Genomic DNA, 12,932 nt, shown 5'->3' with positions numbered 1-12,932 from the left:
ATATCCTGTGTCATTTTTGGTGGCCACCTGAAACTACCTCAACTGCACGGTTAACGATCAAGTAGGTTAGATGCACACACGCATAAAATCAGAGAATCACTTTTCGATTGCTGAAACTCAACTGGTTCCATACAGGAGAATTAATGACTCTAATGTCAGCCGTTTTAGCAGAGAATGTGTATAACTTTCAGTCAGCAGCTGCTATGGACTGGGCTATCTTAGTTGTTGCTAAGAAAGGAGAGCAATCTCAGTAGTGCTAAACTACAGGATCTTGCCATGACATGTGATGTATTCCATTAGAATTAAGTGTGTCCCAAATAATAATTTCAAGAGTAAAAACATGGTATCTTGCAACTTACATACTTAAAACAAGTTATTAAATCAGTTACTGCTATATGATGTTGCTCTTGTTCACTTACAATACAATTCTTGGGGGAGGCAGAGGTAGAACTGCAGCCAGAATTCTGAGATTTGGGCATAACTTTGACTTGGCCTATGGGAATCTGAGATAGATGGAAATACAATTGAGAACTACTCCTCTAAGAACTGCAGGTTGACAGCTTACACCATCATGGGATATGTGACCATTTTTCACTATTAAGGTTCCCCTTAGTGCAGACACTGCAAAACGAATTGAAGTGCAAGCAGTTTACATGAGAGGTGAACAATAAAATCAGTCGGGACATGGAGAAGTGAAAGAGAAAGGAAGACAGCCAATAAAGGCTAAGATGTGAGAGCTAAGCAGAGGTTATTCCTTCTGGGGAAACTCTGAAGTCCAGCTTGTATAGAACATATGCCTCAGAGTAATGACAGAGGTACACTTGAGTTGTCCAGTTATTCTTGCCAAGGGGCAAAGGAGCTGAGGTATTTTTATACCAGCTCCCAGGAGTCACTGTTTGGAGGATGTTTTCAGGGAGTATTAATGAGCCAGCATTTCTAGCCTCTCAAAGGGGTAGCAAAATGGCTCTAGAAGCAAAAAAAAAAAAAGCTATTAGGTCCAATCAAAAAAGGCATTAGGCTTTCATGCATTGGAGAAGGAAATGGCAACCCACTCCAGTGTTCTTGCTTGGAGAATCCCAGGGATGGCAGAGCCTGGTGGGCTGCCGTCTATGGGGTCGCACAGAGTCGGACACAACTGAAGTGACTTAGCAGCAGCAGCAGCAGAAGTGATGTGTGTACTGAAGTGAAAAAGGAAAGAGAATATGAATGAGTCACATGTGGTGTCTGTCACACTGTGCATATGAAGCTGAGATGTTTTGAAGCTATTTTCAACAGCATTCAGTTCCAAGAGATTTATGCCCAAAATCATAAAATGATTTAAGATAGAAAGAAGGACACATATTCTACCTCATTCAATCATTGCTTCTCAAAGCTTTCCAGTGGTTGATTTCCCCCACCTGGACCAAAGGGTTTCAGTTACCTAGACTGCCTTCATTTTTTCTGCTCAATCAGTAAGATATTTAATTTTTTTTTTTAAGTATCTTATTTACTTATTTGACTGTGCTGGGTCTTAGCTGCAGCTTGTAAGATCTTTCGTTCTGAAATGTGGAATCTAGTTCCCTGACCAGGGACTGAACCCAGGCCTCCTGCATTGGGAGCACAGAGTCTTAGCCACTGGACCACCAGGGAAGTCCCTGTATTTATTTCCAGCCATTAACATGAATAATTACTTTAATGATTCTACATTACACTTAAATATGACAGCCTTGCATGAGTCCTATGGACTGCAAGGAGATGAAATCAGTCAATCCTAAAGGAAATCAATGCTGAATATTCATTGGAAGGGCTAATGCTGAAACTAAAGCTCCAATACTTTGCACACCTAATGTGAAGAGCCGACTCATCAGAAAAGACCCCGATGCTGGGAAAGACTGAAGGCAGGAGGAGAAGCAGATGACAGAGGACGAGATGGTTGGATGGCCTCACTGATCAATGGACATAAGTTTGGGCAAGCTCCAAGTGATGGTGATAGATAGGGAAGCCTGGTGTGCTGCAGTCAACGGGGCTGCAAAGAGTTGGACACAACTGAATGACTGAACAACAACAATCATGCATGTGAGGATAGCATAGTGTGTATGTCACTCTTCTCACAATTTCTGCACTATACAAATATATACACAGTAGAAAATCGAAAAACAATTACATTTCAAATAAATACAATGACAGTTATTCATAAAAGGCATTGGAAACATTAAATGCAATAATATGATACATGAAATGTCAAACCTTCATAAAAAGTTAAGGAACAGTTGCAAGGAATATTAAAGTCTGGGGACAATGGTTAAGTCTCACACACAGGAAAGCCTTGAGAAATGTAACAATGATTGAAATAATACTTCGATCTTTGAGAAGTTAAAGCTACCCAGCTTATACATTAAATGTACTTAGAAAGAATTTGTTAATAACAAAAAAGTAGACTTAAAAAGAACAAGTTGTTGGAATTTTCGAGAAAAAAAACAAGGATAAATTTTAGCAGAAGATCCTGTGGAAACATTATCACAATCATTAAAATGCATCCAAATAAATATGAAGCTTTGCTCTATGGTCTACAGAGAGCAAAATATATGGTCTACATGCTAATACAGCAATTGGAAAACAAAATATTATAAATGCTTATAAATGGGATAAAGAGAAAATTACTAGACTGAAGTGTCTCTGAAGGTAGGACCACAGATTATCCACCACTGGCTGTTCCAATGTTCCCAACACCCTGTACATTATTGTAGGCTTTTAAGTAATTTTTCTTGCTGAGGTTTAAGGAAAATGAATAAATCAGCTCTGAAGATTAAATCATTTCACTGGACATCAAGTGAGTGAGAAGCATTTCTACTGGAAAGAAAAATAACAGCATGGGATACACCCACCACTACTTAAAAATTTATTTCAGAAAATTGTGCAAGAAGGCATTAAGAATATGGCCACTTAAAAAAAAAAGTAATCTACTCAACAATGCATCCCACAAGTAACATGCATATCAGCTGCATTTGCAAAATATAAACATGCTCAAAGAAGTTCTAAAGTCTTTTTGAGCATTCATTCAATAATATTTACCTCCTATTAGGTGTTGAAATTTCAATTCTGGAGGAAGGTGGAAATGGGACTGTCAGTTAACTGATGACCCCTGCCCTCCTGGATTATACAAACTAACGGGAGTGACATATGATTCAATTACTTATAAAGTTTATTTGTAAACTGACCACTGTGAGAGAGAATGTGAAAGGTACAATGTGAAGAGACAGGAGTTTCTAATGAAAACCTCAGTGAGAATAACCTTCATCAGGAAGGTCAGGGGAAGCTCCTCTGAAGTGAACGGAAAATGGAAGAAAAGAAAATATGATATGATATAATCAGATTGTATATGTGTTGCAAGGTGAAGACAGAAAGAAATTTTCCAGGTATACACAAAAGACTTAGTATGGCCTTCAGTTGGTAAGTAGGCTGGTGAGTAGCCATTGTCTGGACCTTTTCCCATCAACTATCACCTTGCCTCCCAGGCTGGACCAGGACCCTAGCCCACAAACCGAGATGCATCACCTAAAAAACTAATGACCGGCTGAGCAAGGGGCTTCCAGAATCCTGCTTTAGTCCGTTTCTCTCTCAATTGGTCAGTGGCCATGCCCTATTGCTGGTTAAACGCTCTGGCAATTAACTCTCGTTGTAAAGGATAGAATATGCAAAGGCCCCGTGGCTTCAGTGTTCATGACTTGTAAGAACAGAAAGAAGACTGATGAGATGGAATGCAGATGGCCAAGTTCACTGTGGGGTGAAATGAGACAGCAGATATATAATAAGGGTCAAGCTTCTGTGTCTGGCTAAGAATATTAGTATCAAGATAATGCTCTTAGAATACAAGACACAATTTTAACCAGGAGCTAACATGATCAGATTTATAATGAACATTTGAATCAGACATATTATAATCTGTATCAGGCTTAAAAAGGTAAGAAGACAATACATTTTGCAAGACACCAATTTCATTCTTGCAAATTCATAGCAATCAGAAACTGGACCACACTAACCAAACTATCTGATTTAAGAGAAGAAATAAGTATATTCCATTATTCTTATATATGCTCACATACATACATAGGCACATACTGTATAAAGTTGAGGATAAAAAGAAACCTCATTCAAGAATATTATTTTTAAAAATTATGCTGCTAATTTTTAATCACTGCTAAAGTGGGGTACTGACTTTATAAATAATGAAGGTAATTAATACAATCATGACCTGACTTGCCAGTGCTGCCAAGTATTGTCACAGAGAGAAGGGTCATACAAAAGCTCATTCCCTTTCTGAAATCACCATGCCAAAATAAACACAAAGGAAGCAAATAAAGCAAGACAAATACAAATCAAAATGTCATCTGCTACAATAAAAACATTCTACTAGTCACAGAAATGTTTTAAATCAAGGAAAAAAAATAGATACCCTTTAGAATTTTCTCTGTTAGTAGACATTTGCATCTGGCAGCTAAAGCTTAATATATTCATAGCACGTTTCTCATGGTGGTCTTTAAAAAGCCCCCCAAATTCATACATATTAACAATGGCACTATCTATGCTTAATGTCAGCTGAGTTAAAAATACTAGACCTTGGACTTAAAAACCAAAAATGCCCAAAATAGTTGTTCCTGAATGCTCTAAAGGAAGAGACCATTGGTGACTTTAGTCATACACTTTACAAAATTGCTACTAAGCTTGTGGATCATGAAATACTGATACATATTTGATAATATTAAATGCATACACACAAGTTTGAATGCAGTCTTAACAAACGCTCAGTTAAGTTTCTTCATGCAGTGGAAAGTTTTGGTGTGAGAATGACTTGACTCCATTTCTATCAGAGTAACCAGAACACCTGATCTGCCTCTTGAGAAATCTGTATGCAGGTCAGGAATCGACAGTTAGAACTGGACATGGAACAACAGACTGGTTCCAAATAGGAAAAGGAGTACGTCAAGGCTGTATATTGTCACCCTGCTTATTTACCTTATATGCAGAGTATACCATGAAAAACGCTGGACTGGAAGAAACACAAGCTGGAATCAAGATTGCCGGGAGAAATATCAATAACCTCAGATATGCAGATGACACCACCCTTATGGCAGAAAGTGAAGAGGAACTCAAAAGCCTCTTGATGAAAGTGAAAGTGGAGAGTGAAAAAGTTGGCTTAAAGTTCAACATTCAGAAAACGAAGATCATGGTATCCGGTCCCATCACTTCATGGGAAATAGATGGGGAAACAGTGGAAACAGTGTCAGACTTTATTTTTTGGGGGTCCAAAATCACTGCAGATGGTGACTGCAGCCATGAAATTAAAAGGCGCTTACTCCTTGGAAGGAAAGTTGTGACCAACCTAGATAGCATATTCAAAAGCAGAGACATTACTTTGCCAACAAAGGTTCATCTAGTCAAGGCTATGGTTTTTCCAGTGGTCATGTATGGATGTGAGAGTTGGACTGTGAAGAAGGCTTAGCACCGAAGAGTTGGTGCTTTTGAACTGTGGTGTTGGAGAAGACTCTTGAGAGTCCCTTGGACTGCAAGGAGATCCAACCAGTCCATTCTGAAGGAGATCAGCCCTGGGATTTCTTTGGAAGGAATGATGCTAAAGCTGAAACTCCAGTCCTTTGGACACCTCATGTGAAGAGTTGACTCATTGGAAAAGACTCTGATGCTGGGAGGGATTGAGGGCAGGAGGAGAAGGGGACGACAGAGGATGAGATGGCTGGATGGCATCACTGAGTCGATGGATGTGAGTCTGAGTGAACTCTGGGAGTTGGTGATGGACAGGGAGGCCTGGGGTGCTTCGATTCATGGGGTCGCAAAGAGTTGGACACGACTGAGTGACTGAACTGAACTTAACTGAATAGACATCTAACGATTATTCTCCTCTTCAAAGAGACAAACCTTATAGCAATTTTGTTGAGAAACATAATCTATTCATGAATATACATTATTTCCAACCCATATCAAAAGCCCCCCACAAAAAACCTTGAGCAGATTACAGATGTTTAGCAGACCAAAATGTTTAATCATTAATACATAAAAGTCTGATGAATATGGTGTTGTATTTTGAGTCTTATAGAGAAATTACCTCACCATTGTGGAATGCAACATACGACCACAGTAGTCAGCTAATAAATGAGTTTACTACTTGATAAGATTGCATATCATGCCAGTTCAGAAATCAGGCTTCATACACCACTTGGTTTTCATTCATAATCATTCATTCATTCATGATCTCTACATTTTCCAAAAATGTAGTTGATCTACTCTGCATGCTCAACCTCTTTCCTGCTGAAACTGAACAAGCAGAGGATGAAATTTACATGAACATTGGGCTCCAAGTCCAAGATTCTTGACAATTCCACATATATTCTCCCTACAATTTCTAGGTGTCCAGCAGCTAAGAAGTGGGGGGAATATGAGCCAAGCTTGATGTTATCTTCACACCAACAGTTCTATGCTTACAGGAGCAAAATCAGCAAATAAGGCAAATGACAGCTGCAAGGCCCCTCCTGTTCTTAAGAACACTTACAGACCTTTATCATCCTTCCCTGACCCTCAACATTTTCAACACCTTCCATCATAGTTAGAGAGACTATGGCTTTTCTCTCCAACTAGACTACAATCTGCAAAAAACAGTGATTCATTACCTTATGTAGGTTAAGGTACCTTTTGAGAAATAAATCAAATCTATGGACCCACTTAACTCTCTATTCCAAATACAGATAGACTGACATAAGATAACTTTTGTTTCATACACATTTTATTTTATTACACTGGAATTTTTTTCTTTTACATTGATGTTACATGTCTGTGTGTGTTGTGTATACCTTTACATGTTTATATTTATTACATAGAGGTGGGGTATGAGTGTGTACATGTGTACGTGTGTGTATGTTTTTTGCAGATTTATTTCTTCTTTCTTTTTTCATGCAGCAATCAATGAAAAATAAATCAAAATGGAGGTTAATATAAAACATGAATGTTGGAAAGAAAAAAAATGTTAAAAAAATAAATGCTTTTGAAAAGGCCACTGTTGAAAAGCTTGACAAGCTGAAATCATGAAAGTCTTTGGGATGGAGAGAGGCATCTTATTTCTCACATCCAGTTAATTTTTTTTGTTTGATCTTTTAGCAATCAGTGTACACAGGCAGTAGCGAATCAGAGCTCTTTTTGTGCACACTGCAGTAGATTAATCAGCTATATAAAAATACTACCAGAACGCTCTGAGACACCTTATGTTGATTTCAGAGCCTCTTTTTACTTTGTCCTCAAAGAGGTCTTCTTTGGCAACTCAAGAGAGTTGTCTGGCAACTCAAGAGATCTCTCTATCCTTAACTCAAAGACAGTTTCATTGACACCACCACAGGAAAAAAAAAAATTACAATTCCATTTTTCAGTTGGTTACACTAATTTCACCCAAATGCAAGCTAAAGAGGACACAGCCAGCAAATCATGCCAAGCTATTTTCTGCTTCAAAATATTAGACACAATGTTGATACTCCTATGTATATCTACCAGAGGGTTTAGTTCAGTTTTTGGCTTTACTATAAGTCTCAAAATAATGTGGCCATTTCCAAGGCACAGTGTTTTACAAACATCTCTCCAATCAGGGCTGGCATGCAACAATGACCCTTGAAGACTATTGTGTTATGGAGCAAGCCCAAGTTTCAATAAAGTTACAGCATCTTCTAATGGAATCTTCATCCCTGAAAAAGGCTGGCACACTCATGTTCTTCCAAGGTAATGAGAGTGAATGTGCTCTTGTGGGGACTTTTTTTAAATTTAATTCTTGCAGTGAAGAGAACCTTGCCCTAAGAAAGAGCCTTAGACTTCCGGGTCCTACCTCATTTAATGGTAACAGGAAAACTAAATAACAAGCAAATACTTATCCTTGACAATTTCCAAATTAAACAAGAAACAAAATGAAGAAAGACAAATTTCTGTAATTATAAATACTGCATGAGTTTTCTTCACTTCTTACTGGATGGGCAATTACTGCAGACCTCATGACATGGTGATGAGGAGCAACGGATCCTTCTTAAGTCTATACCACAACATTCACTGCCACTATATATTTATTTAGAATTTTAAAATAGTTTAATAATCACATGATGCAAATGATTTTCCAAATATCAGGAAGGAAAATGAATTGTAATAGAATAATCACTGTGTTTTATTGTTTGTAATTTGCCAGATATTGTTTCATAAGTTAACTCACTTCATCCTCACAACAATCCATGAGGCTCATTCTATTACTAACCCCATTTTTCAGGTAAAGAAAGACAAACATGGGTTAAGACATTTACCCAAGATAAATGAAGACAGACCCTTTATATGTTCAATTTTTTCACTGAATATGTAGCAAATGGAATATTTAAGCAATCAGTTTGACAGGGAAACATAAAGTACAACCTAATCTTTTATATACCTTTAAAAGTTCCTATTAATATGGTTGGAAGTTGAAACTAGTGTGATAACTGATAATACATTAAATTTCATTTAATTTCATTCAGTTCAGTCGCTCAGTTGTGTCTGACTCTTTGCGACCCCATGAATCACAGCACACCAGGCCTCCCTATCTATCACCAACTTCTGGAGTCCATCCAAATCCATGTCCACTGAGTCGGTGATGCCATCCAACCATCTCATCCTCTGTTGTCCCCTTCTCCTCCTGCCCTCAATCTTTCCCAGCATCAGGGTCTTTTCAAATGAGTCAGCTCTTCACATCAGGCGACCAAAGTATTGGAGTTTCAGCTTCAATATCAGTCCTACCAAAGAACACCCAGGACTGTTAATTTAATTACATTTTAACAAATTAAACTTCTTTTATAAAGGGAAAGTACTGGACAGTTTAAATGAATAATCCTTCTGCTTGATTTCAAGTATACACACTGTAATCACGAATCATCCCTATTGCAGCAAAGAATCAAAAAGAATTCAGCAACTCTATTTGAGACTAAACCAAGAAATCTCAAAGACACACGAAGCCACAAACACAAGATTCAACACAAAGTGTGTTAAGTACCATGCCTTTTTTATGGAGACAAATATATATACCTATATACATTCACAAAAACAAAGAACAGTTCGAAAGAATATTTGAGGACTGGAGGAAACAGTTGTCGCTGGGGAGGAGGACTGTGCACTTCAGAACAGAAAACAGACAAAATCCTTTTCTCTCGCCATTCTACATATATTTTAAATTTTATACAATGTCCACATATTGATTTCTCAAAACACTTCCAAACATTTTGAACAGGGGAAAAAATCCTCCTTTAACATCACAATAGGTTCCAAAATATGTAAATAATTCTTCTGTGGGGACTGAGGAGAAAGGGGTCAAGAGGATGCGAGGGGCTTAAAAAGTACTTTCTGGCCCAGATGAAGCAGTACTCATGGGCAGTCCAATTCTGGCAAGGCCATTCTATTTTTTTTTATCTTGCAATTTTGAATGGAGAATAATCTTGGTGAAAAACCTCACATTCACTGAATGCTTACAGCATGTCAATTACAGGCACAGACAGAGTATTTTAAAATAAATCATCGTCTTTGACCTCCAGGTACTTACAGTCTCAAGAAGCAAACTGACCCAGAAATATTTTAACACAAACTTCTAAACCAGAGGAGAGAGGCCTGTATGTAACAGGATGTTAATGGGAAGTTTCTTCTCCAGTCGCCAAGACACAGCAGGTGTTATACCCTAAAGGTAAGAGAGGTGCCAGAACATAAGGAGGAACAAATTTTCAAAGGAAATGCTGCAAAACCATCTGTCTGCCTTGGAGACCCTCGCTCACATCAGAGGTGCTTGGAGATTGAGTAGAGGATTTGAAAAAAAGCTTCTTCGGAGAGAAATCCTGTGAGTTCCACTGATTCAGGGGAAAAGGAGGGTATTCCTCTAAACCTGCTGAGGGGGGACATGCTCTAAGGAGACCACAGCGAGCTGCATTTTGAGGGATGCAGGGGTATAGCACCACACTAAGGAAAAAGACTAGGCTAAGAGAAGATTGCAATTATGAAGAGAGGGGTCCTCAGAGACATTAAGGGCACGGAATGCATGGTGTGTTCTGTGAGCCAGACACACCCCCCACACCTGGGAGTGCCTAGCAGGGACACAGCTGTCAATCATCCAGGCAAGAGAACCACTGTGGGTTGGTGGGGAGGGGTACGGGAAAACCTTCCAGAGGGAAGCCAGGGCACCTAAGGAAAGAACCACTGAAAAAAAACACCAGTTCTACATTCCTGGTTAGTGCTTGATCATGATCCTAACTCACAACAATGGAATCAATCAGGTTAAAGGTGCAGTTTCCCTTCTCTTCTTTTGTAACACAGTAAGTAGATCTGGTCCCATCACTTCATGGAAAATAGATGGGGAAACAGTGGAAACAGTGTCAGACTTTATTTTGTGGGGGTCCAAAATCACTGCAGATGGTGACTGCAGCCACGAAATTAAAAGACGCTTACTCCTTGGAAGGAAAGTTATGACCAACCTAGACAGCGTATTCAAAAGCAGAGACATTACTTTGCCAACAAAGGTCCGTCTAGTCAAGGCTATGGTTTTTCCAGTGGTCATGTATGGGTGTGAGAGTTGGACGGTGAAGAAAGCTGAGCATTGAAGAATTGATGCTTTTCAACTGTGGTGTTGGAGAAGACTCCCGAGAGTCCCTTGGACTGCAAGGAGATCCAACCAGTCCATTCTAAAGGAGATCAGCCCTGGGTGTTCTTTGGAAGGAATGATGCTAAAGCTGAAACTCCAGTACTTTGGCCACCTCATGTGAAGAGTTGACTCATTGGAAAAGACTCTGATGCTGGGAGGGATTGGGGGCAGGAGGAGAAGGAGATGACAGAGGATGAGATGGCTGGATGGCATCACTGACTCAATGGACATGAGTTTGAGTGAACTCCGGGAGTTGGTGATGGACAGGGAGGCCTGGCGTGCTGCGATTCATGGGGTCGCAAAGAGTCGGACACAACTGAGCGACTGAACTGAACTGAAGCAGAACTGGAAACAAGTTAGGGGAAGAAGGTGTAGACCTATTAGGTGAGAAAAGAGGCCAAAACATTCTTTCTCTGATTGCAGACTTCCCCTCTCCAGCAGTGAAGCACTGGGGAGGGAGATTTGTCTTATCTTTAAGGGAAGTTCTAAGTTGTAATGATTATACAGGACAAGAATATTACAGTTTTTTGATTGAAATGATGTCAGATATAGAAAGCATCAGCAAAAATGGAGTGGACAGGGCTGCCTGGGTTTTATTCCAGGGGCAAGCCAGGAACTAAGAAAAGAAATCCACAGAGAGACTCTAAGAGCACAAAGAGAGACAACAAAGTTGTCTGAGGGTCACAGCTCATGGGCCGTATTTCTTTAGATATAGCTGTAGATAAGAAGTAGGAATGGGGGTTAGAAAATGGGAAAACTTCACAGTATTGGTGGCATCTGAGGTCATTCTTAAAAGGAAAGTGAGGGCTTATCTAGGAGGAAAGGAAGGAGATGAGTATGGGGAAGTGAACAGGATTAGCAAAATCTAACACCATTGATTAATTCATGCGAGTGAGAGAAATGGCTCACAGAAAATCCAGAGAGCAGTGGGCTGAGACAGTAGGGCGAAGAAGTCCAGTGTTTAGGACATGGGCAGAAGAAGATCAAATTCTTGAGGATGACAGAAAAGGAACATACCTAGAGATCCAATGCAACTCCTGCATGTCTGGGTTAGGAAAGCTAAGGGTGCACGCAGAGTGTTTTGCTTTCCAAGGGGCTGACGGACATCACAGAAAGAAATAGGTTGCTTGGGGCTGGAAGTAGAACAGACATGACTGACAACAGGCAGGGAGGCTCTTTCTAGGATGATCAAAGTATTTTAAAATTGGTTTGTAGAAATGACTGCACAACTCTGTAAATTTACTAAAATCACTGAGTTGCACAATACTATGAGTACAATTTATGGTATGTGAATTTTACCTCAATAAAGCTATTTAAAAAAAAAAAAGGCAGAAATAAAAAGAGAATGAGACCAAGAAAAAACTAGGAGAGACAGAGGGGGGAAAGAGAGAGAGAGGCTATAAATTAAGGTCTCCTAATGCCTCTGGTGATGTCATTGTGCCCAGTTTCAGCAGAGTCCTGGGGGAGCATCAGCCTCACTGTGGTGGGCAGAAGTGTGAATAGAGGGTGAGGAAGCGGAAATAGCTAGAATCAGCTACTCTCTCAATAATTTAGAATGAGAGAGATGGGATTGCGGTTGGAGATGGCTGGAGGGTCGGTCGATACAGAGTCAATGAAGGATATTTTTAAGTTGAAAAATTCTTGAGCATATTTATAGACTGAGGGGAAGAATTTAAACTACAGAAAACGAAAGGTATATTTTACTAGAAGAGAGATTCTTCTGAAGTGAACTTGCATGGTAATGACTCTGCCTCAGCCAAAATCACATGAGCAAGATTCAAAATAGATGCTGAAAAGGAAAGAGCAATGATTCACCACCATTCAGTGACCAAAAGGTGAACTTCTAGAGTGGAGACACTTTGTGGAGCATTTCAGGCTCATCACTGTGGGTTTTTTATCAGTGTCTCCAGAGGGTGCAGAGCATGACTCAGACTAAGCATTCTAAGTAAACAGTCTCAAAGCCCTGAGATACACTGAGCAACACTAGTATCTAAACATGATATTAATACAGATCCTGACCCAGGGATCCTGCACTGCAGGAGGATTCTTTACAGTCTCAGCCACCAGGGAAGCCCCTTCACTTTCCAGAGAGCCCCTTCATTCCTCAACTACCCAAACCACAATTCCAGTACAAGTTCTAGGTAGGTGATAACAGCAAACCCTTAATGTATGCCAGGCAAGACTCTAGGTGGTTCATGAATATAAACTCATGTAATATCACAAAGGAGCTGTCACCCATCCCCATTTTACAGATAAGGGAACTAAG

At 39.6% G+C, this 12,932-nt stretch overlaps 1 protein-coding gene across 4 annotated transcripts in view; it reads right to left on the bottom strand.

Moving 5' to 3' along the window:
* CNTN3 (contactin 3) overlaps positions 1-12,932 on the bottom strand; it is a 402,840-nt gene that overhangs the window by 295,490 nt on the left and 94,418 nt on the right. The window contains exon 1 of one of the 4 annotated variants that reach the window (XM_070776320.1): positions 1,053-1,175. The exons of the other annotated variants lie outside the window; for them this stretch is intronic. The gene's annotated coding sequence lies outside the window, so the exon portion shown is untranslated. Of the gene's footprint in view, positions 1-1,052; positions 1,176-12,932 lie in introns of those variants that run through there. 4 annotated transcript variants of the gene reach the window in all.

Source organism: Bos indicus, chromosome 22 (assembly GCF_029378745.1).
Source record: "Bos indicus isolate NIAB-ARS_2022 breed Sahiwal x Tharparkar chromosome 22, NIAB-ARS_B.indTharparkar_mat_pri_1.0, whole genome shotgun sequence".
Classification (NCBI taxonomy): Eukaryota; Metazoa; Chordata; class Mammalia; order Artiodactyla; family Bovidae; genus Bos; species Bos indicus.
The sequence above is the reverse complement of the archived record's forward strand: the minus strand, read 5'-3'. Positions and strand labels throughout refer to the sequence as shown.